This window comes from Marmota marmota, unplaced genomic scaffold, assembly GCF_001458135.2.
Source record: "Marmota marmota marmota unplaced genomic scaffold, marMar, whole genome shotgun sequence".
Classification (NCBI taxonomy): domain Eukaryota; kingdom Metazoa; phylum Chordata; class Mammalia; order Rodentia; family Sciuridae; genus Marmota; species Marmota marmota.
In genome coordinates, this window is record NW_026000206.1 from 4,064,520 (window position 1) to 4,087,738 (window position 23,219).

Here is a 23,219-nt window from a genome sequence, read left to right on the forward strand (position 1 = left end):
GAGCCTGGAGCCCCAGCATGCTGTATCCTCAATAAACCCCCTTTTGCTGTTGCATGAGTCGGTCTCTTGGTGGTCTCTTCCTCCGACGTTCGCCGGACCCTTACAATAGTGGTTATTGAGCCTATGATGACATCTTATCTTTTAATGTATTAAGAGGCACATCTATTACTAGATCCAAATTTTTAAAAAATATTTTGATACGTATACCTCAATATGTTTGGCTTCCTTGGTAATTCTGTATATTTTACTTTATGTGTTTAAGGCATTGTTCTAAGAAGGGATCCAAGACTTCCTCAGACTTCAATAGGGTTCATGACGCAAAACCTAAATATTCACCCCCCTGTTATTGTTACCGCTGTTGGCCGGTGACGAGTCCTTGCTTCCCCGATGTTGAAGAATAACACCAGAAAGGCAAGGTCAGAGTAGAAATTAGAAGTTTATTAAAGGACAGCAGAAAAGACTTCTCCCGGAGGAAGAAAGGGACCCAAGAGGTGGAATCCGTTGGCAGGCAAATGTGTTCCCCTTTTTATAGGTTTGGTGATGGAATGCAAGGGGGAAGGGTTAGGACACAGGTGGGCCAAACAAGTAATCTGGGCAGGAAGGACTTAATTATCACTTTGGGGGATGGGCTTATCACTTCTCTGAGATGGGCTATCTCCAAATCTGTTGGGGGCTGTTTCCTGGGCTCCATTAACATTTCTTTGGGGTAGACTTTGGCCTAGGGCCTTTCTGGGACTTCCTGCGTTTCCGGAATCACTGTCAGCATGGCCTCCATTTTAGATTTCACTCGATATTAGACCCGATTTACCTAACTACACTGACTACCTAATTTTAAATCTGGCTTCATTATTAACACACAAAAAGAGCCTCCTGCCATCTGGGATGGGTGTAATACCTACCCCCATATCTAACAAGGGCTTTTTAAATTAAAAATTATTCATGTTGAGTAGGGGACGGGGGGGGGGGGGGGGGGGAATGGGGGGGGCATGCAGATACACACTTACAAGTTTCCAAGTTCCTCTTCCCGGAACTTCCAGTTGGAGCTTCTAAGTTCCAGTCCAATAACAGAAACTAGGCTGTGGGTCCTGTGCTCCCCATGGTCTTGGGCACACTGCAGCAGATGTCACCATCAACACTCTGGGAGGTGGTGATGAGCCTTGAATTCTACCAGACTCCAGGACCCAGCTAGAGAGGGTGCCACTCTGGGTCATGAGATGATTCTCTTCATCAGCCCTCTGTCCCCAGATTCAACTCCTGCTCTGGCCATACAGGACCCTCTACAAACCCTTCTGCTTCAGAGTCACAACCAAGCCCAGCCACCTGGGATTGTCATCAGTAGCTAGGAGGTAGATGAAGAGGGGGCTCATTAGTCAAAATCGCTGTGCCAAACACTACTACAGCACCCAGGAAACTCAGACCAATGCAAGATCAGAGGCTCCAAATAACAGGAAAAGTCGTTTTCAGAAAGTGAAATGATGAGCCAGTGGGGCCTCAGGGAGCAGGCAAGACCCCAGCAAAAGGCAGCTCTTGGCTCCCCTCAGTGCCTCAATGTGCAGGAGCCCTGGACTGGAAGTCAGAGACCCAATTGCCAGCTGCTGGAACCCAGGTCCCCTGTGCTATAGGAGGTGGCTTCCCTGCTGGGACCTCGTTTCCCCCACTGTGACATTAAGGATCAGCCATGAGAGCCCTTTCTCCTGGACACCATTGCCCTGCCTGCTGTCCTTCATAGCTACCAACACTCTGCACCCAGCTGGCCCCAGATCAAGGGGAGGCATTCCTAGGAGAGAGCTCCTGCCCTGACACCTTTTCTTTCTCTTTGTTTCTGTATTTCTCAAAATTGGGCTGCCACATCTTGCACCTAACCCAGGTAAGAAGTTCTCTTCTCTTCCCACAGGCTCTCCGGCTTCCCATTGCATCTTGCCGGCTCCATTCTGCTTTGGGTTTCAGCAATTTTAAATTCCCTGGCTTGGAGTCAGCTCTTCTATCAGAACCAATGTGGCTCCAGACTGTTCTACCCCATTCGATGCAGGAAATAAAACAAAGCCAGGCTTGTTCCCAGTTTGATAGGCTGCAAGTTTAGGGAACGGGGGCTTCAAATCTTTTTGCGATTTTGTTTTGGCACCAGAGCGTCTGTGTTTAATTCTGCGTCTCCTGCCAGACTTGGGAAGCTGAAGTGATAATATCAACATGCGGAGAGATGGAGAGCACCGCCCGCCAGCGTCTCCAACCATGCGGGGGGAGGGGGGTGCCCTAAATGCACAGGGACACACATGAGCACACAGAGACACACTCTCACATACAGAGGCACACATCCCTCAGTCACGCGAACACACCCACATGTGAACGTGACCTACAAGCACACACATACACACATACACGGTGACACTCCCACAAGCACACAGTCACACATGCACACGTTGACACTATTGCACACAGTGGAACATATACTCCCATAAATATAGTCATGTGCAGTCACACACACGTAAGCACACATGGACACATATACCCATTATACCCATCACACACATTCTCACATTCTCATTTATGCACATATATAACTCCCCACAAAGTCACGATCACACACACACACACACACACACACGTACTACACGGGGTGCACATTTCTACTCAACCACACTGATGCACAGCCATGCACACACACATAGGCACACACATATCCACAGGTATGCACGTTCATGTGCACTTCCCACTCATTCACCAGCAAAGGCTCATACGATTGTCACAGGTGAGTGGTCACAACTGACCCCAAGCCCAGGACCTGAGAGGAAGCAGTTCTGATCAGCAGGCCTCTCCAGGAGGGCCCATCCTGAAGTCTAACCCACGAAGCCTCCAGTTTCTATGGAGATGTTTACTTTCTGGGTTCTGCAGTTCAGCAGCCCTGCGCCCTGGCAGATGGGATGCAGGTGCAAGATGTGGTCAACCTAAGGCAAATGAGAAACATAATATCTTTGGATTACTCTCTGCAGATAACTGAGTGGTCATTCATTTAAAAAAATAATAATAATAAGGCATGGGACTGAGATGGAATCAGCTGACTTGAGTACCTGAGATGCCCAGAGAGGGTCAGCGAGCACCCCAGGAGCCAAGCAGGCTGGGTTAGAGTTCACCACTGCACGATCCAGCCATGAATACGCCAGAACTGATGGGAATCCCGTCTCTGATGCTGAAGGCCACCCAGGCCTGTCAATCACCCACCCTCCTCCTCTCCCACTCTCATCCTCAGCCATGCATTCCTGAGGGTCATGCAGGAGCCATGCAGCTAGAGCCCAGGCCCTAGGAGCAGCTCGGGGAACCAGGTCCAGTCACAGAGAGTTAGGTTAGGGTTAGGGTAGGGAGGAGCCCCAATTCCCTCATCAATTAAAGTAGGGGAACAAGACCCTTTCACGCAGTAGCAGGGGACCAGGAGAGATGGACATGAAGAGCCTGCCACACACCTGGCCCATGTGGGTACCCAGTGACATTACTGCCATTGTTAATGTTACCTGATGCTGTAGAGCCCAGAATCAAGAAGTCGATAATCTAAAAACTCATGAAAATTCCCCTGCTCGCACATGTGTGTGCAGCTGGAGATGTCTTCGCACGCTTTTAGCAAGAGAAACAGATTTAGGAGAAACAGGCTACTGAGAAAAATAAATAAGATAATGGATGTGTGGCGCCAGCAGTGTGCCTGGCACCCAGAAGTTGCCTCATGAGAGTGGCTGGTGCTGTGGTTAGATTATTTAGTATCCAAGTCATGCTCGCCTCCAGGTCTCCAGCAAAGAGGTGTGTAGCCCTCGGAAAGAAAAGAACTCGCCCTGAAGGTGGGAAGGGACCAAACACCCCACAGGGGGTGCAGACAGGAGCCAGGCAGGCTGGGCTAGAGTTCACCATGGCACAATCCAGCCGATCCAGCCGGGAATAAGCCAGAACTGATGGGAATCCCCTCTCTGATGCTGCAGACAGACCCTTTGAAGAGTGCTGCTAAGTATATGGAAAGGAGAAGGTTACAGTAGACGGTCGCATAATGGGGAGGACAGGGGGCGGAATGGAGTCTGCTGTCTTTTCTGAACAAAATCCACTGCCAACAGCCTGTGCTTCCCCAGAGCTGCTGGCCCATGAGTACAGGGAAGGAGGGGCGCCACTTGGGGCTCCAAGTGTCCCGTGATCACCATGAGGGACTCCCTCTCCCTTGAGCTTGACTAGTAGGTTTCATGGGACCTCTGCCCTGACCTGTCACCAGTTCCTCCCGGAGGTGTAGACCTACCCTGAAATCCAGTCCCAACGGTCCCGGACAGCTGAGGAGCAAGGTTTCAACATGATGTTCATCCACACACACTCACACACAAAATGGTATGACCCAATGATTCGGGATTCTGACAAACCCTTAAATCCTGCCCTGGCACTGACAAGCGGGGACCTTGGGCAAGTCTATCATCACTCAAGCCTTAGTTTCCTTATCTTCAACATGGGAAGATTAGCCAGGCACTGGGGTGCAACCTGTAATCCCTCAGGAGGCGAAGGCAAGAGGATTGCAAGTTCGAGGCCAGCCTCAGCAATTTAGGGAGACCCCCATCTCAAAAATAAAAAGGGCTAGGGATGTAGTTCAGTGGTAGAGAACCCCTGGATTCCACGCCCGGTACAAAAATAAAATAAAGAGAATAATAAGACCTACATTGTGAAGTTACTGTGAGAATCAGAGGAGACAATGCCTATAAATAGCGCACCATTTGACACGTGATGAGTTCTATGTAAACGTTAGGTTCTATTCATTCCTTTATACTCCACCTTTGTCCAGAAGAGGTACAGGGGATACGTGTGCAGTCTAGGTTGGGTAAGTCAGGAGGGTGGAAGGAAAAGGGGAAAGATACATAAAGCTAACACATTCCATGAAGGCGTCCCATGAAGATGTGGGGTGGGCCACCAACACAGCCCTGGTAAGCTGTTCCTGCCGCCACCCTCGCACTGTTGGTGGGTTCAGCACATACCAGTTGTTCAGCAGAAGTATCACATTTCATAATGGTAAGATCATATAGAAATTTTCTCCCCAGGACACACTACTTTTTTAATTATAAACACATTCCAGTCAATGCCTTATGATCAAAATGGCATTTAAACTATCTCTTGTGATGGTGATTTAAAGCTTATTAATCCCTGTACATCATTTTGACACCCAAGCGAAAAGTCTTCTGTGAGGCTTTTAGAATCCCATTTTTATTCAACATTAATTAAAAGGCCACTAGCCATAACATATTAATAAAACCAAATTCCCAAAAGGAGCTTCTAGCTGACAGGCTGTGGCTCTGGGCGAGTTAGGGGACCCTGAGCAAAACACAGGCCATGATAAAATTCTAACCATGGAAATGCCATCAGCATGACGGTGATCAAGAAAGGACATCTCTCAGGAAGATTACAGACACTTTCTGTAATAAATTTTATGGTCATCATTAGCACAACTCTAGCAGTTTATGGCTATTCTGGCTACTTAGCAAAAGACTTTCAAACCAAACAACCCTAGAGACACACTGTAATGTTGAGTGGTGCTCCTTGATTATCCTGTAAACATCGGGCCCAGGATACATATCGGAGGGAGGGAAGTTGACCCTGGTGGTATCAGAGCAGAAGAATGTGAGGCTAAGACCACAGACAGTCCCTGGACAGTGACCAGAAAACTGAGAGAAAGGCTGACGTCACTCCCAGAGTTTATGTCCTCAAGGGCAAAGGTTGCCCACCAACGCCCTTCCTCAGTAAAGGCAAATGTCAATGGCTGTGGAGTTTCTCTAATCCTGTGATGCTGGAGACTGACTGGATGTCCTACTCGCAACACCAGCCCCGCAGCTAAGCCCGGGTGAAGGCGGAACTGTCTTCCCAGGCAGCTGCGTTTCCAAGGTTATGCCAAGAAGCCATCATGGCAAAGGAGGAACCCTGGGAGATGCGTGCACATATGCAATGCTTCTGCTGGAGTCTGAGATGTTCTCCTGGGACGGCTCTGCTGTGGTTGGACACCACTTGTCCCCCAGCATCTGGGTAGGAGGTGTTGAAACTTCAAAAGGCGGGGCTTAGGGAGGTGATTAGGTCACGGGCACTGCCTTGGACACTAACTTGGGACACTGACTCTTGAGAAAAAGTTTGGCTATCCCCAGCCTCCATGGCTTCCTGTCTAGCTGTGTGATCTCCCCTGCCCTCCCGCCCTTAAGATGCCATCAACCCTAGGCCCTCCTCACAACCTGATGCTGGTGCTGTGCCCTTGAACCTCCAGAACTGTGAGATAAATAAACCTCTTTTCTGTATAAAGTTATCCAAGTGGCGGTGTAACAGAAAATGGACTAATACAGACTTCAGCAAGTCACTGTATTGTGTCCCCCCCTCCCTGCCTTGGACAATTCAATGGAACCCAGATATTTTTAATCTATACTTCATGAACTAAAAACTGTGGTTAAACATCTTAAACACTTCTTGCTTCTACACATGTCCATCTGAAATCCAAATGATTTACTGAAACAGAGGTTGTCATTAATACAGCTATTAGTCCTGATTCTGGCCCCAGCTTTACACACTAGGGGCTTTGTTGTCATTAGACAGTGCTCTTCAGGTGTGGGGAAATGTCTCCGCTTGGCTTTGTGGCATAAAGTCCCCATGAAGATCACTTCTAAAATAACGATAATTGTTATTGCTTAGCTTCCATCCAAATAAGGACTTTCTCCGTGGTAGAGATGCCACTGTCCAAAGACAACACTTCCATTCCAACAGCTTAATGATCTCCATTGCAGCCATTAAAGTCCCTAGGGAATTCATCTTTAGGACCATCTCTAGAGCCATAGAGAGGTGAAGGAAGAAGGATTTGGACATCTCCCAACCCTGTAACTTCATGTAGGATAAATCTGAATGGAATGACTATTGAATCCAATTCTTGTTGGAGAAGAAACAGCCCCAGCCACTAACTTTGGGAGAGGGAAGGATATTTAAAGATGCTAATTTCATCTTTAAAAGTGCCTGGACTTTTTAACATCACCCTTCCCAGCCACCGCAATCTCTCTTCAATCAGGGTCCCCCAGTGCACAGCTCCTCTATGATGTGAGACCTCAAGAGAACACTGAGATCCTCTGCTTTTGAAAGTTCCATTCACTTAGGTGGGCAAAGATCCCCCCATGTTCTGCTGCAAGCTCACCAGCTGAGCAGGCAACAATGAAAATGAGGAGCAGATGGGATAGCAGAAGTGATGACAGGCCAGCCCTGCCAAGGCACTTGGGCCCCGCCAAGTCACTTGAGAGGGGACCCTAGGGTCATGTGACCAATGTGTTCACAAATCCATTGAACTTATCCATCTAAATGGTGGCTGTTCTCAAGAGATCACCTTAAAAGGAAGTATAATTGCTCTTTTCCTCAAAATCTACCCAGGGTAGACAGTTCCCAAGTCACTTGGTAAAAGGGAAACTTGAGGATTAGGTGAGAGGATTAAATGAGGTTGATTGAAAGCACAGCTTACCATGGTGCTAGGTATGTGGTAGGCACTTAGTAGATGCTGGTTTTTATCATAAGTAATACCTCTGACCTCCCAAGATGTGGTTGGATGCAAGGAAGCCTGAGCCAAAACAAGTAGAGGCTGTCAGTCATCCAAATTACTTCTCGTTTTACTCCCATGAGGCACTGGGAGCACATTATGCAAATCAAGGAAGAAAACAGTATTCCCTGGTTAAACAATGCTACTGTGGTGAAGGATTCCATCAAGGCAGGCTTGGATCCACATCTTCAGAAGCACAAAGCAAGTTACTAGTTTTATTCTGAAATCTGCTATACCCTAAGGGCTAAGGATAATCATTCTGCTTCTATCCCTTTATTCCTCCAAAGCAGGAGGCCAAGTTACTGTGACACAGATAGCACCATTTGCATACCAAGCCTGTGCCGCCTCCTGGCCACACAGGAAGATGCCTTCACAACATCTTTGAAGTTTGGCTGAGATCATGTGCTTCCTGGTGCTGCTGCCGTCGTAGTCGTCGTCTTCATCGTCTTTCATCGTGGACTACTTCTTCTTCTTCTTCTTCTTCTTCTTCTTCTTCTTCTTCTTCTTCTTCTTCTTCTTCTTCTTCTTCTCCTCCTCCTCCTCCTCCTCCTCCTCCTCCTTCTTCTTCTTCTTCTCTCTCTCTCTCTCTCTCTCTCTCTCTCTCTCTCTCTCTCCCTCTTTCTCAGAAACCATCTCAGATACGACAGAACCAGAGGAAAAAGTGGATCATCTAAGACCTGGGTAGGACACTCAAGACGTATTGATAAGGTCCTTGCTTAGCATCTGGACAGCCATCTTAAGAGACAGCAGCCATTTTAAGGAAAAAGTCTCTCTTTCCCGCCCAAGGTCATTTCTGAGAAAGGCTCACCACTCCCTGATACCAACCCAACCCCTAACCACCTGCATTAGGACCCACCTGGCTCTGATTCCTGAGCCTCCCTGATAAAGTCCCAGAACCCAAGCCTGTGTTGCCTCTCTCTCCTATAGAGAGATGGCCTTTATTTGTCAGCTCTGACACACAAACTCTCGGGTGTATCTCTGCCTGGTCTCTGTCTTTCATTTCTCGCTCGCCCATCTCTTGTTCCTCACTTTCCCATCAGCATTCCCATCACAAACAGGTTGGAGCTCTAAGCTACAGTCTAAAAAAAATTCCTTGCTCTGTGGGGAGGAGCTGATGTATTGCCGAGGAAGACTGTAGATCATCTATTTCCTGCTTCCCAACTAGTTCTGCAGATGGTTGAGATAAATACATCCATCATAGAAACTTAGTTTGAGGGCTAGAATCAAAGTGAGATGGGGACACCAGAGCCCAGAGAAAGCTGAAGTGAATTAGGTGAGAGGGTTAAATGAGGCACTACCATCTGAGGCACTACCAGTTAGCACAGAGCCCAGGACCCTCACCTTCCACCTCTAGTCAGCCTGCCCACTTCCTTTCTAGTCTAAAGAACTAAAGCCTGGATGCTTCAGTGAGGGAGAGAGGGTATTTCCACAGCAGGTTTCAGGGGCTCCAGGGGATTCTTCATAAACTGTGCCTTTGAAAAACTATTGAATGGTTGATTCAGCATTGTTGGGTCTTGACTTAAACCAAATAAACAAAGTGATGAGAGAAACAAAAGATTCTTCTTCAAAGAAGCCATCTCCTAGCTTCTGGGGTGGATGTAGAAGTTCACTGCTGGAAGGGCCTTGATTTGAGAGAACAATAAGAACAATCTTTAGAAAAGAAAGATGCTCTCTTTCATCATCACTCACGCTGGTCCAAATCCTGGTTGAAATGAGAAAGACGTTTTCCAAACTGTCTCTACATGAAGAACAGCGTCCACCAAGGCATCAGGTGTTGCTCAGCTACATATTCACAAGTAATTAGCAATTACTGTGGATGTTTGGCCCCAGGTCCTGAAGGAAGAGGCTCCTTGTTACATTAAGGGGCACTGACTGCACACAAAGGGCAAAGGACAGTCTGAGTGCGCGTCCCTGCTCCATGAACAGGACAGCATGGGTGACCGGAGGGAGGGCAGGGGCAAGCTCCGGCCCTGGCTGTCTGTTGGTGGAACCAAAATCCGATCTAATCAGGGGTCTGGTCTTTCTATTGGAGCCTGTGAACCTCTAAGACTCTGTCCCCTCTGCATGACTCACACCTGGGTGTATAGGGAGTTGAATGGTGGCCCCCCAAAGACATGTTCAGATCCTAACCCCAGAACCTGTAAACGTGCCCTGGTTGGAAAAGGGGTCTTGGTAGATGTGATTTACTCTAAGATCTCAAGAGGAGATCATGCTAGATACACAGATGGCCCCTAAGTGCAATGACAGATGTCCTTGTAAGAAATGAGAGAGAAGAGGGGGATACCAGGAGAAGAGAGCCAGCAGAGAAACACAGGTGCAAGGCAGGGGACACCTGAGCCATGGGAAGCTGGAAGAGGCAGGAAGAATTCTCCCTAGAGCCGTCTGCAGGACAGTAGCCCTCCTAAGGCCTGGATACCGGACTTCTGGCCTCTGGAACTGTGAGAGAATTCATTGCTATTGTTTTCAGCCACCAGGTTTGTGATGCTGTGTTACAGCAGGTCTGGGAAACGGATCCAGGGACTACTGGGAAACCAGACCTGCCCAATGTCTGTGTCACCTCAGATCAAGCCAGGGACGCCTCCCTCCTTCCCTTAGAGTAACAAGGAGATATTCAACATCGACATTCATTATTCACTCAACAAACATTCGCTAATCACTACCCTCAACCGGTTCATTGTTGAGCAGAGAAGGGTGGGACTGGGAAGAACTAACAAAAGCAATGTGCGACCCACCAGAGGGAATACAATGGCAGGAGACTGGGATGGGGGCCCTGAGTCCCCTAAGACACCTCCAAGAGGAGGATCATGGCTTTTGTAACCCAAGAATGCCAGGGTCGTGAGCAAAATACCCCTGTGCATTCCTCCCTTCTCTTTCGCTCCTCACTCTGGGCAGGCAAGGCAGGGAGCAGGGAGGCCGAGAGGACAGTGAATTGGTCTCCATGGAGGGACAAGGCTCGGATTCTCTCAAAAACCCCCTCCCAAGTCTATGGTTGGAACCACAACTGTGGTTGAGGCGGTAGCTACACGGTAACGCCTGCTACTTCATACGGAAAAGTCGATTCAAGCAAGGTGTCACTCAGAGCAGACACACACACGAGAGTCTTCCCTCGGTGGTGCCCAGCAGAGTCCTCGGTTAACTATGTATGAGGACAAGGGGGGGGGGGATTCTTCCAGAAAACTCACACTTTTCACTTGGTTTTTCTCAGATTGGAAAATGAAAGGCGAGTTATAATCTGCTGAAAATAAACTTTGAGGAGAATTTACAGATTCCACGCATGGAAGATCAAATGTTGCAATCGAAGGGAATGAGGATGTTTAATCTAACCGGAAAAGAAAGCTCCACACTGAGGAGCAATCAGAATCCACCGCGCCTGTGCTTTTGTGACAGGAAACCACCAACTTGAACAGTAGAGACGTTCATTCAGAAATCCAAAGTCTTGGTTTTTGATGGCTCCGGTCCTTAAAAAATAACAGCAGGGGCCAGACCCGCAGGAGCGGAGGTCGCGGGGCTGAGAGTGAGAGAGGATGTGGATGTGGGGTGGGCAGATGCCCACAGGACTCCAGAGCCAAGTTCAAGCAGGGCTCAGGGTCAGTGACCCCAAGTGAAATCACACAACTGGTCAGCAGCCTCCGACTAAAACCAGTTCTGGGAAAGAGACGACATCCCTGGAAATGTTTATAGCACGTACTGGCTCCGCTCTTTTCTGCTCTCCAAGGAGGACTGAATCCATTTTGCTCAACACAGCATTTTTAGACAATGTGGGTTTTATGGTTTTTGTGAAACAGAGGAAGGAATGAATTGCAAAACCAAATATAACTAGCAATGTCTTTGTAATTTTTAAATAAAATAAATGAAAACAGTTCAGACCAAGGATTGCCCTCCAAGAATGGAAACCCAAACACAATCTCTTTCTGCCAAAATATAGGGGAAGGAGCAGAAATAAATCCAAAAGACTGAGCTCCAAAACTGAAACCCAATAAACTCAATGGTAGAAATTAAATACAAATTATTAAAATCTTACCGACCCTAGAGGCTAAGAGTAACATACACAAAGAAATCTATTGTCCTTTCAAATTTTCATGGGCCAGCGTCAAATGTCGATTTTTAAAGCTTCCCATGGCTTTGGGAATATAGAGGTTTATATTGTGATCAGTATTTCTACCTGAGAAATCCTGTCTTTAGTAGCCAAAGAACCAATGAATTGCAAATGCTCTGTAAATGCCCAGCAAGGTGAGACTTAGAGCTGCCCGACTTATTTTTCTCCCAGAGCAAGTGTGGATGCAAAATCAGGGTCTTCTGTATTTACCCAACCCGTCTAACTGTCCAGAAGGAGAATGGTTGAGTCAGTACTGAATAGCCATGTAGGAGAATAACATGCCGTCCCTAGAGATGGCTAAGACGCCTGCCAGAGACGGCTCGTAAATGATGCTCTGGCAAAGGCAGGGTTAAAGACACTGGCACGATCAGCAACACCCCATCAAGTCCACTGGGCTCACACCAAAATGTGAACCCCAACTGTCTGTGGGTGCTAGGATTAGGCATGATATTTTCCTCTTGCTTTTTCAAATTTAATAATACGATTATAATGAAGAAAAACAATGGATGACAGATGCTTTTAGAAGTTTCTGGAAAACATTTGATCCTCAATTATTTGACTCCACATTGTCTTCCCAGTCAAGAGGCAGCAACAGAATGAAAGGGGAGATTTGTTCTTGCCCTGGACTTTGTTCTGTCTGGGACCCTGGGGTGCAAGTTTGGGGAATGAGGAGCTTGTTTTGGACACTTGAGGTCTGAGGCGTCTGTGAGGTATACAAGTGGTGGTGGCAATTAAGGGGTTGAGCCCATAAATCTTCAATGAAGAAGATTCTTTTTATGTACTTTAAATTTTACAATTGGGACTATTGGTGGAAAATATTTTCTATCTTCAGTTAATGGTTCTTTGGACCAATTTTAATGTGAAAAGGCATTGAAATTGTTTTGTTTTGTATTGGGTATTGAACCCAGGAGCACTCTACCACTGAGCAACATCCCCAGTCCTTTTTATTTTTCTTTTGAAATAGTCTCGCTGAGTTGCTGAGGCTAGCCTTAAACTTGCGATCTTCTTGCATCAGCTTCCCCAATGGCTAGAATTACGGGCATGCACCTGATCACTTTTAATATATGAAATAGTAATACAATAAAATAACTTGGCCAACCATTCAGATCCAAATTTCAATGCATTTTGAGTTTAAGTTTCCATCCAACTGAAATTCTACCATTTTAAGTCAAATACAGATAAATACTGAAACAGAATTTCTGCTTGCTGGTGACAGAATCCAACAATGCTAAACAGCTTCCATCCATCCTTTTAGCAATATGCAGATTCCCAAGAAACATAATTCTGACAGGCTTTGCTTGGTCACGTGGTCATATCACGACTCAGGGAGGGCAGGGTATCCCAGTTGATAACCCCACCATGACCGGACATAAGGTAGAAGGAAAGACACCAACCCCAGAGAAGGAACAGACATGGCAGGAAGATGACCAGTGCCTCGTTCCCTGGTAGCCCATGGACATGTGTTCCATGAACGATGTTTTATACGGGTGTGATGCGGAGAGAAAACAAGAGCAATAACCAGCCATGTGCATGAGACTGCGCAGGGGCACCCAGCCTGACAAAGACCTTGAGTGCACACACTGCACACAAGACCCATGGCTCAGAGCTTTAGAAAACAAAACAAGAAATTAATAACAAAGACAGTGACTTTGCAGTTACGTTTATAAATTCAAAACCAAATGAGCCAAATAGTGGCTGGGGGGACAATTCCTTTGAGAGTCAAATTAACAACAGAGGCCCCATGGTACCCTGAGATGCTTTATTGACTTGTTTTCTAACTCACTTTTGAACACAATGAAAGTTGTGTGTTTTTAAATAAAACAAATATATATTTTTTTCCCTTCTCAATACTACATAGAAACCTCCAGGGCAAAGTAAAATAAAACCTCATTATTTCGGATTCCACTCATTCCAGAATTATAATAATTTGGCTTGGGCTGCACTGAAGCCTGCTTTGTACTCTCTTTGAGTCATGGTTTTACTAAACAAATCACTGATACAAACAAGATTGCTGGGAGTCAAGTTCAAGAGAGCCTCCGGGCACAGCTCACACGCCAGCGCCTGTGGCTCCTTAAGGAGCCTCTTAATCACCATTAAAGCAAACTGGAAGGACTTGGTAGCAGCTGGTTCCCATTTCCACAGGCCCCCCCCCTGTATTCTTTTAAAACTCGTCTATAATTCAGATCTTCCACTTATTACAATAAGTTTGCATTCTGTAAGTTCAAGCAACTGTTGGACCACGTGGTTTAATGTAAAAAGATAGAGACCATAGAACCCGTTTGCCCATCAGCCTTGAAGTACAGCCATGGGGGCTGCTTTTCCTTCGGGGTGAGGCAACACTACGGAATGGCGTGTACCACTGCCAGCAGGCGTATCTGAGTGAGCACATACATGTCTTGTAACACAGTCCTCTTAGAAATGTGGTAAATCCCTTAAACATCCTGTAATCTCTAATCTCATTCAAACATCACGGGACATATGTGAGATCCTCATGGCAAAGACAGGAAGTGCTCAGCAAACGGTCCGCGGGCTTCCTGGCATTTCCCAGCCTCCCTTGAGGGACGAGCGCTGGGAGCAGAAGTAACAAGTGGCACTTCCTTCAGGGCAGGTAAGAAGGCAGCGTGCTTCCTCCACCTGCCCCTCTTCCCTGACACCATGACTGCAAGCCCTTTCGTGAGATGGCAAAAAATAAGATGTAGAGCACTGAATCCCTGAGTCACCAGATGGAAGAGACATTCAGGCGAGCTCCAGCCTGAGATGCTCAAGAATTAATAAATAAATAAATTGTGTTCTAGGGAAAAATTAGGTGCTGTGACTAAGCCACAGAGATCTGGCATCACATTGGCTACCTCAGTATAGCTTAGCCTATTCTAATAGTGCACTACCTGTTGGTGTTTCTGTCTCGCAGATAAGAAAGCAGAGACTGAAGGAGAATACCTGCACAGATTGAAAATCACATTGGTAGTAAGTGGCAGGGCTCAGAATAGAATTTAAACTTTTGATTCTGGGGTGCTTTTCCCCAAGATCCAAATGTTAAGATGTTGCCTGAATGCAAAAATTAATAACCAACTGATATTCAGTGACAAACTATACCACCAATATGCGCTACCAGAGGGACACTTCATTCCCAATTTGTTTAAGCCAGGCCTCTTCAGTTCACGCATGGTAGACCAGAGAGTTGTGCGCACCAACGAGGCCTAGACCATGCCGTGGACCTCTGTAGCACTTTGTCCTTTTTTGTAAAGACTTCTTCATAAAAATCAAAAGAGTATTGTTAGGGGCAAGTGGTGAGAACAGACTTGGGAACCAGAAAAATGTAAATATAAGTCCAATTTTTCATCCTGCCAAATTCAAACAAACATCATTTTAAAGACCTGGCAGCCCCCAAAAGTCAGCAGCCACCAGTTAAATAAAAAGCCCATTCACTTAGGAGCAGAAGTGTCAACATAAGCATTTAACATAAGTCAGGTTTCCATAGCAGAGCGACCCTGTGTGTGTATGGTGACAGGCACATGTGGGCTGGAGTTAGCCAAACAGCATCACCCAAAGTAGATGCAAGGAATACACAGAAGGCCCCCCCCTCCCAACTCACACTCCATCTCAGGGGCAGGTCCTAATGCAAATATGGGGAACTTAATTGGGATTTTCTAAGGTTGTCATAATTCATCAGTCTGGGAGGTAACGTCTCCTCCATCAGTGTTCATAGGTTAGAAAAGTACCAACTACCAACTTTTCTTGTCAGAAATATAAATTGCACTATCTATCCAGAACAAATTAGCATATGCCTCATAAAAACACAAAGCTCATAGAAGAAAACTTAAGAACACATCCTTATGACCTTGGAGGAGACAGAGATTATTTAGTGAAGTCAAAGAAAGCCACAAATATCAAAGAAAAAACATTATTGAACAAAGTCAAAATTTAACATTTTTGCTTATCAATAGATACCTTTTAAAAATTTATATATTCATTCTAATTTGTTATATAGGGTAGCAGAATGCATTTCAATTCATGGTACTCATATAGAGCACAATTTTTCATGTCTGGTTATACACAAAGTAGAGTCACACCATTTCACACCATCTGTGTTTTGTGTCTTCATACATGTACTTAGGATAATGATGTCCATCTCATCCCACCATCTTTCCTACCCCTCTGCCCGCTCCATTCCCCTCCTTTCCCTTTGTCCTATCTAAAATTCCCTCCCATGCTCCCCCCACCCCATTCCCATTATGGATCAGCGTCCTCATATCAGAGGAAACATTTGGCCTTTGATTTTTTGGAATTGGCTTACTTCACTTAGCATTATATTCTCTAGCTCCATCCATTTACCTGCAAATGCCATGATTTTATTCTCTTTTAACACTGAGTAATACTCCATTCTCTGTATATATACCACAGTTTCTTTGTCCATTCATCTATTGAAAGGCATCTAGGTTGGTTCCACAATTTAGCTATTGTGAATTGTGCTGCTATAGACGTCGATGTAGCTGTGTCACAAATAGACACTTTTTAAATGAATAGGCAAGCCACAGACCAGGAGAGATGATTTGCAACCTGAATATCTACAAAATTACCTGATTCTGGAATACACACACACACACACACACACACACACACACACACATATATATATATATATATTCATATAAATCATTAACAAAAAGACAACTCAATAAAAGATAAGGAGAAGATCTGAACTGACATTTTACCGAAGGAAATATTCAAACAATCAGTAAGCACCTGAAAGAGTGCTCAGCATCACTAGTCATCAGCTGAAACCACAATACCTGTTCCATATCCTCAGGATGGCTCAAATGAATGACTGGTAACACCAGGTCTGGTGAGGATATGCGGCGACGGAACCCTCATCAGATCCCTTCTGTTACACAGGTTGAGCTCCCTCAAACTTAAGTTTTGGATTTCAGAGCATTTCAGATTTTTCAGAGCATTTCCGATTTCTCAGATTTGGGGATTAGAGATGCTCAACCAGTGAAGTCTATGCAAATCCTCCAAAATCTGAAGCACTTCTGGTCCCAAGTGTTTCAGATAAGGATGCTCAACCTGTATAGCTAGAGACATCTACCCTATGACCCATCAGTCTCCTAGCCAGGTATTAGGAAATCAAAACACATCCAGAGACTAGCTCATAGGAGCTTTACCCACAGCACAAGCTGGAAACTTCCCAAGAGCTAATTAATAGTGAAATGGATCAGTGAATTGTGGTAGAGTCAGACAATAGAATACCACATGGAAACAAGGTTCAAAGGGCAGAGACATGAAACAGTGCGGATTTCCAAGACATGATGGACGGACGAGTGTGGAGTGAAAACATCCTATTGAATCTACCTACATACAAAGTAGCGCATGCCAGATCATCCCATCTATATGGAGTTTTTAACATGGAAAAATTATTGTATGGTGATAGAAATAAAATCAGGGATTGCATCCAGAATGGGGAGGGAATGGCTGGGAAGGGCACAGGATGCTTCCTGGCATGGTGGAAATACTCTCTATCCTTCTGGGATAATACACAGGGATATGCATTTGTCAAAATGAATCAAACGAAAACACTTAAAATCTGCACATTTCACTACATGGAAATTACACTCTGATTTTTTTTTTAAACTATTGAAAAAAAAAATCTTTCTTTACTAGGCCAAGACTAAGGACTCAGCTCAAAGAGAGCACGTATACACACCAGAAGAAGAGAGCAGGCTCCCTCCAGGAAGCAAAGCCCACCTTCTGACTCAGGAGGTGGCTGGGCATTTATTTTCAGCTAGTCTGCAGGTAGGGGGTGACTGGGCCAAGGGAGGGGGTGACTGCATGAAGCAACCCACATGTCACAGTGGACTGCATGCCTTCGTGGCATTTGGTGAGATGAAGGCCAGTGCCAGATGCCCCTATGCAGGAACATCTTCAGATCTGGTGCCATCCCTCTCCTACTGCTTGGTGCAGGGTCAGACGGGGTTCACTCAGGGCAGCTTGACAGTGACCAGCCATGGCCTCACCACAACCTCTCACCTTCTGCCCTGGAGCTCCCCTGACACCTGGGGGTGGGACCCAATGAATGCACATGCGTTCAGGGAGCACAGGTAAGATAGAGCCCTGGGGGCCACCTGGACAATACCAGGTGGAGGCTGGGAGCTGATGCATCCCTCTGCAACACTGTGCAGGTCTCTCTTGTCCTAAGGCTTCTCAGAAGGTCCTTGGGGATAGAGTACCAGTCCCTACATGGTGGGCAACACAGTAACACAACCCTGGACTGACTCGCCTTCCTTCCCCTGTCCCTCCCTGCTGTTCCCTGGGACCACTTTTCAAATAAACCATCTGCACATGGTTCTTTGTCTCGAGCTCTGCTTCCAGAGAACTGGCTAAGACAAGGTTTGTGAACGTGTGTGTATAGAAATACACATCAACATACACAAATGCTCCTCCAGGTACCGAAGCCTTGTATAACACAGATCCCCATTTGACTGGTTGCTTGCCTGGATGCTGTCCCTTGTATAAACCCAGGAAAGACTGATGACCTCCTGCTAAGAAAGTCAGCTCTTGCTAAGACACACACCTTGACGGGAAACAGCACGAATCATTACCTCCTGCCCACTCCAGAACTCTTGCGTGGTAAAGGATGAGCCCGGGGCTGGACTGAATTCAATCCCGGGATAACTGATTGATGGGTGAGAGACTATTGCCTCCAGGGGAGCATCTATCTTGTCAAAGAAAAACTCTAAAACTTGTGATTTTAACTTTTGAGTGGCTATTGACTTCATACTCAGTGAATCATGATGAAGAATCAAAGCTGTATTGAAAGAGCCCTGACCCATGCCGAGCATGGCTCTGTTCCATAGCATGTTGGTGTGGTTTAAAGCTCATGTACGAGAGGGTTTAGAGGTGAAATGAGAGCCTTCACCTAATCGGTGCATTAATATGGAAGCTATGGGCAGGTAGGGCTGGAGGAGGTGGTCACTGGGGAGTATGCCTTTGGGGTATATATTTTGTACCTGGTGAGTGGAGTCTGTCTCTGCTTCCTTCTACCCTGATGTCTGCCTCACCTTGGGCCCAGAGCAATGGAGGTCTACATATTAAGACTCTGAAACCCTGACCCCCACAATAAACTTGTCCTCCTCTGCATTGTTCTTGTCAGGACTTTTGGTCACAGTGGTAAAAAATCTGACTAAAACACATCTCTTGTTGGGCCCCGTGGTCCCGCTGATCCTCAACCTCTGGTGCTCTGGACACACAGAGGAGCGACTGGACTTCCCGTCTCAAGTTCCCCTTTATTTACCCCCTGTGAACTCTGTGTGGACCACGTGGCCCCATGCAAGAAATTTTGCCCTTTGTGTTCTGTCTGTCTCACCTGGGCAGCTGTAACTCACTTTTAAAATTCTTTCTTTTTTTTTTTCAGCTTCAGAAGAAGCTAGTTAGTGAAAGACGGAGTGTAAATATGGCAAAATCCCTTCCGAGGAGATAGTTCATTAAAATCAAAGGGCTTGTTACAACAGGCTTCCAGGAGAATTGCTTCATGTATATGTTATAAGACTTTTACAAGGCCTTTGCCAACACTTACCCGGAGTGGCAGGTTGGTGTGTCGGTTCTCCTCTGCAGGGAAGATTCGAGAGAACGGTAATGGGATGTGAAGACAATTACTTAGAAGTATGTTGATGAAACCTGGAAAAATAAATGAGAAGCTATTAAATCAGCCAGAACTGGAGCCAGGCTCTAACCACGTGCAGAGACAGACAGGCCTGGGCCCCGCGGAGGCATGTGGAGATCAAGGCCGCGGAGAGTTCATCAGTCCTAATTGCGGCTGCTGCTGTTCTCTGTTCCACACAGTTATCGCCCCAGACACAGGGCACAGAGAGCCCTGCAGAGATGCAGCTTAAACTAGAATCCCTGTGTGCAGGAGGGACATGAAATGCATTCTGACGGATCCCGTTCTCTCTAGTTTCTAGATTAACCCAAAGAGACTTGGGTTTCACTGACAAAGAAACTGCAATCTTTACTGGGAGGAATATCTACCGTGAAGTGCCCCAATAACCGTTTGTGACATAAGCTGCTCAAAGTTGAACGGTGAGGAATGCCTGGGCGCGTGGCTGCCACTGTCTGCCCCTCATACCCTCCAGCCGCCTCCACCCAAGACACGTGTTCCAACATTCCAGATGCCTGCTCTTCCTGTGCACACCTGGTGGCCTCCAGTCTCTGGGCTTTCACCCCTCCTGCCCCTGGACCCCAATATGTCACTTCTTGTCTCCTCCTCCTCCATGACACAGCTCACAGGCCAGCTTCTCCAGGAAATTCCCACCCGAGCTTTCCCATTTCTTCTTTGGTCTTCCCCCTGAAGCTAGTTCCTCCCCCCATCTAGTCTCCCAGAACACCACAAAGCAGAGTCCTCGCGAGATGGAAGCTTTGTCGGGTTCATTTCCACCCCTTCCCTGCTAGCCCTACCCTGAACTCAAGGCAGCTGGATTTCTTTCCCTGAGAAAGTAAGAAAATATTCAAGGGTTGCTGCCTTGAAAAACACCTGGAAGGATTCAGGGCTACGTTCAGCTGGAGACTCCACCACATTGCACACAACACGCTCACAATGCCCCAAGCCTCCTAACACCATGAAGAAATATGTTCTGCAAAGTCACGAAATCCACCCGGAGTCCAGGTCCATGCAGGCTTAACCCACAAGTGGCCACATGTGGATTTCCTGATTAAAATGCACACCGGGCTGGGTGCAGCGGCACACACCTGTAATTTCAGGGGCTGGGGAGGCTGAGGCAGGAGGATCACCAGTTCAAAGCCAGCCTGTCTCTAAACTCCTGTCTCTAAATAAAATATAAAATAGATCTGGGGGTGTGGCTCAGTAGTCAAGTGCTGGAGTTCAATCCCAGGTACAAAAATAATAATTTTATATATATATATATATATATATATATNTATATATATATATATACACACACACACACACACACACACACACAGTGGGTTTCTAGAAGAATCACTCAGCCAGACAAATGAATGAGGAAGATGAGGGAAATCATTTGCATGGTGAACAACAAAGGCTCTTAAAGTCTGGACTTCTCTAACTTGTGAGAATGTTCCTCCTGGAAGAATCCTTGAGGGAATGCAGCACTGTGATCCTGAACATGACCTCTCTTGGAATCTGAAGGGCCGAGTTGGAAACCATGAAGTTCCTAATATCTCATGCATCCAGAGACCCCTTCTTAATATTTCTCTGCCTTCCTGCCTTCATCACCAAATCATAATTACACAACAAGGCTCATTCAAAGACTGAAAATTTACTTCAAGTAAAATTCAGAGATGACATAGCAAAGAAACAAGAAGAGAGAAAAAAATGATATAATTTGGAAATACTTTCCCTCCTATGAAGGAACAACGAGTTATTATGTCACATTAAAAACAATGGTTTCACCAGGCAAGGTGGCGCTCACCTGTAATCCCAGTAGCTTGTGAGGCCCAGGCAGGAGGATGGTGAATTTGAAGCCAGCCTCAGCAACAACAGGGAGGTGCTAAGCAACTCCGTGAGATTCTGTCTCTAGATAAAAAAAAATACATAAAAGCACTGGGGATGTGGCTCAGTGTTTGAGTCCCCTAGAGTTCAATTCCTGGTACCCTGGTACCTTAAAGAAAAAAAAGGGTTTCTCACAATTCATCAAAGAGAGAAATCTGAACGCACCAGCCATGGCCTGATGAATGTCGCAAGGCAAGGGGGACAGCTCCTGAGCAGGCCATGGACTCGGGCTGCACACCCCACAGGGGGGAGAAGGCTAAATCAGCTGGAAAAAGGTGGAGCCAGACAGCTCCATGAGCATGAGTGTAGACAAGCGTGGATAATTTTAACTCCCAATACAGCTAGACTGACCACGGAACTGTCACCTCACATCGAGCCTGTAACTGAGAAACCACAATCATCCTTTTGAGCACATTTACGAGGAAGCACAGGGAGCCCATGGTGGCGTCACAGTGAGACCATTTAGAACAGGTGGATGGGGCAGTAAGGAGGATTGTCACAGGCGGGTCCCTACAGAGATGAAGAAAGACAGCCAGAAGGCCAGCTCCCCAGCAGCTGACGATAAAGGGGACAGCAGAGGCAGGGACGAATAATGGAACTGGAAAGGGGATGAGGAAGGGGGCAGAGGACAGTGGCTGACTTGGTCACAAGCAGCCACCCTGCAAAGTCTCTGAGGCCAAAGAAGTGGCTCTGAAATGAGGGCAAAGACTAGTTCCTTTTTTGCTTGCATGGAAAAAGTTTCCCCCAGCTACATCGGATTCTCCTTTCCTTTCCAATCTCTAAGCCCCAGGCGGTGACATGTGCAGTGTTATCTAGAGCTTGATCCAATATTTAACCACAACCTGAGAACACGATGTGTATTCCTGACACCCGCTGACATGTTTTGGATCATTAAGATAATGAATCATTTACATTCTGTGAATTCCTTTAAAACTCCTCCAGAGAAATAAGTCATGAGTGCAGCCCCCAGTTTGGGATGCACAAACGGCTCCTGTTTCTAACTGTCCCCAGTGACTCCCCAGCTTCAATTTGGAAAGATCATCAAGCGGTCAAATTCTGTGGCTTTCACCACGACGTGATGGTCCCATTTTCTCCCACTTTAGAATCCTGGTACACGAAAATCCCCTCAGGTCTTACCCCGGTCATGCATACATTTGGGGGCAATTATGAATCTGGGGGATTCAAAACCCAGGGCACTGGTCTACTTTACACAACCCAAGGACTTCGATTTACAGCATTCTCCAGGCGTGGTAGAAGATTTGGGGGCCAGTTTCTCCAAGTGAGGCCAGACGTTGCCCACTCATGTCAGACACTAGGAAACTCAGATAACAAGAGGAAAGTTACATTCTAAGAATGTGTCAGGTGGCATCAGTCGGTCTACAGGAACAGGAGAAGTTTCTGCTGAGACACAATAACAAGGTAAGAAGAAACTGGCAGGAGAGATCCCAGGACGGAGAAAATTATCTGGAGGAAGGTGGAGCCATACAGTTCAGCAAGCAGGAGTGTGGGCAAGTGCCAAGGCTGGGACTCCTGCACCAAAATGCCAGGAGCCCGGCACTGGGCCTCTTCCTTACCTGAGCTCTCCTGCTCAGCTCTCTCAGAGAACCCCATTCCTAGGGAACACTTCCCTTGTGTTACTAGTAGAGATCACCAAACCAACAGCAGCCATTTGTATACAAATAAAGCCAGGATTGTGTGTGTTTATATTTAAGACCAAAAAAAAAAAAATTACAATAGTTCCCCCTTATCTGTAGGGGATACATCCCAAACCCACAGTGGATGCCTGAAACCACAAATGGTGTCAAACCTTATACTTACTATTTATTTTCCAAGGCATGAATACTCATGGCAAAGTTCAATTTATAAATTAGATACAGTCAGAAATGAACAATAAAATAAGTATAATAATATACTATAATAAAAGTTATGTGAACATGGTCTTTCTCTCTTAAAATATCTCATTGAACTGAAGATTTTATAAACTTTTGTATATAATTTGTTTTCTAAAGTTGAGAACTTTCACGTTTTTTCACTTAAAGGAA

At 46.2% G+C, this 23,219-nt stretch overlaps 1 long non-coding RNA gene across 1 annotated transcript; it reads right to left on the minus strand.

The window, feature by feature from the left end:
* Positions 1-621: 621 nt before the first annotated feature.
* Positions 622-4,890, minus strand: LOC125612748. The gene is made up of 3 exons (XR_007343223.1): positions 4,880-4,890; positions 3,481-3,484; positions 622-739 (listed from the first exon to the last, which is right to left on the minus strand). It is a non-coding gene; the product is annotated as an uncharacterized LOC125612748 (long non-coding RNA).
* Between the last annotated feature and the right edge of the window lie 18,329 nt (positions 4,891-23,219).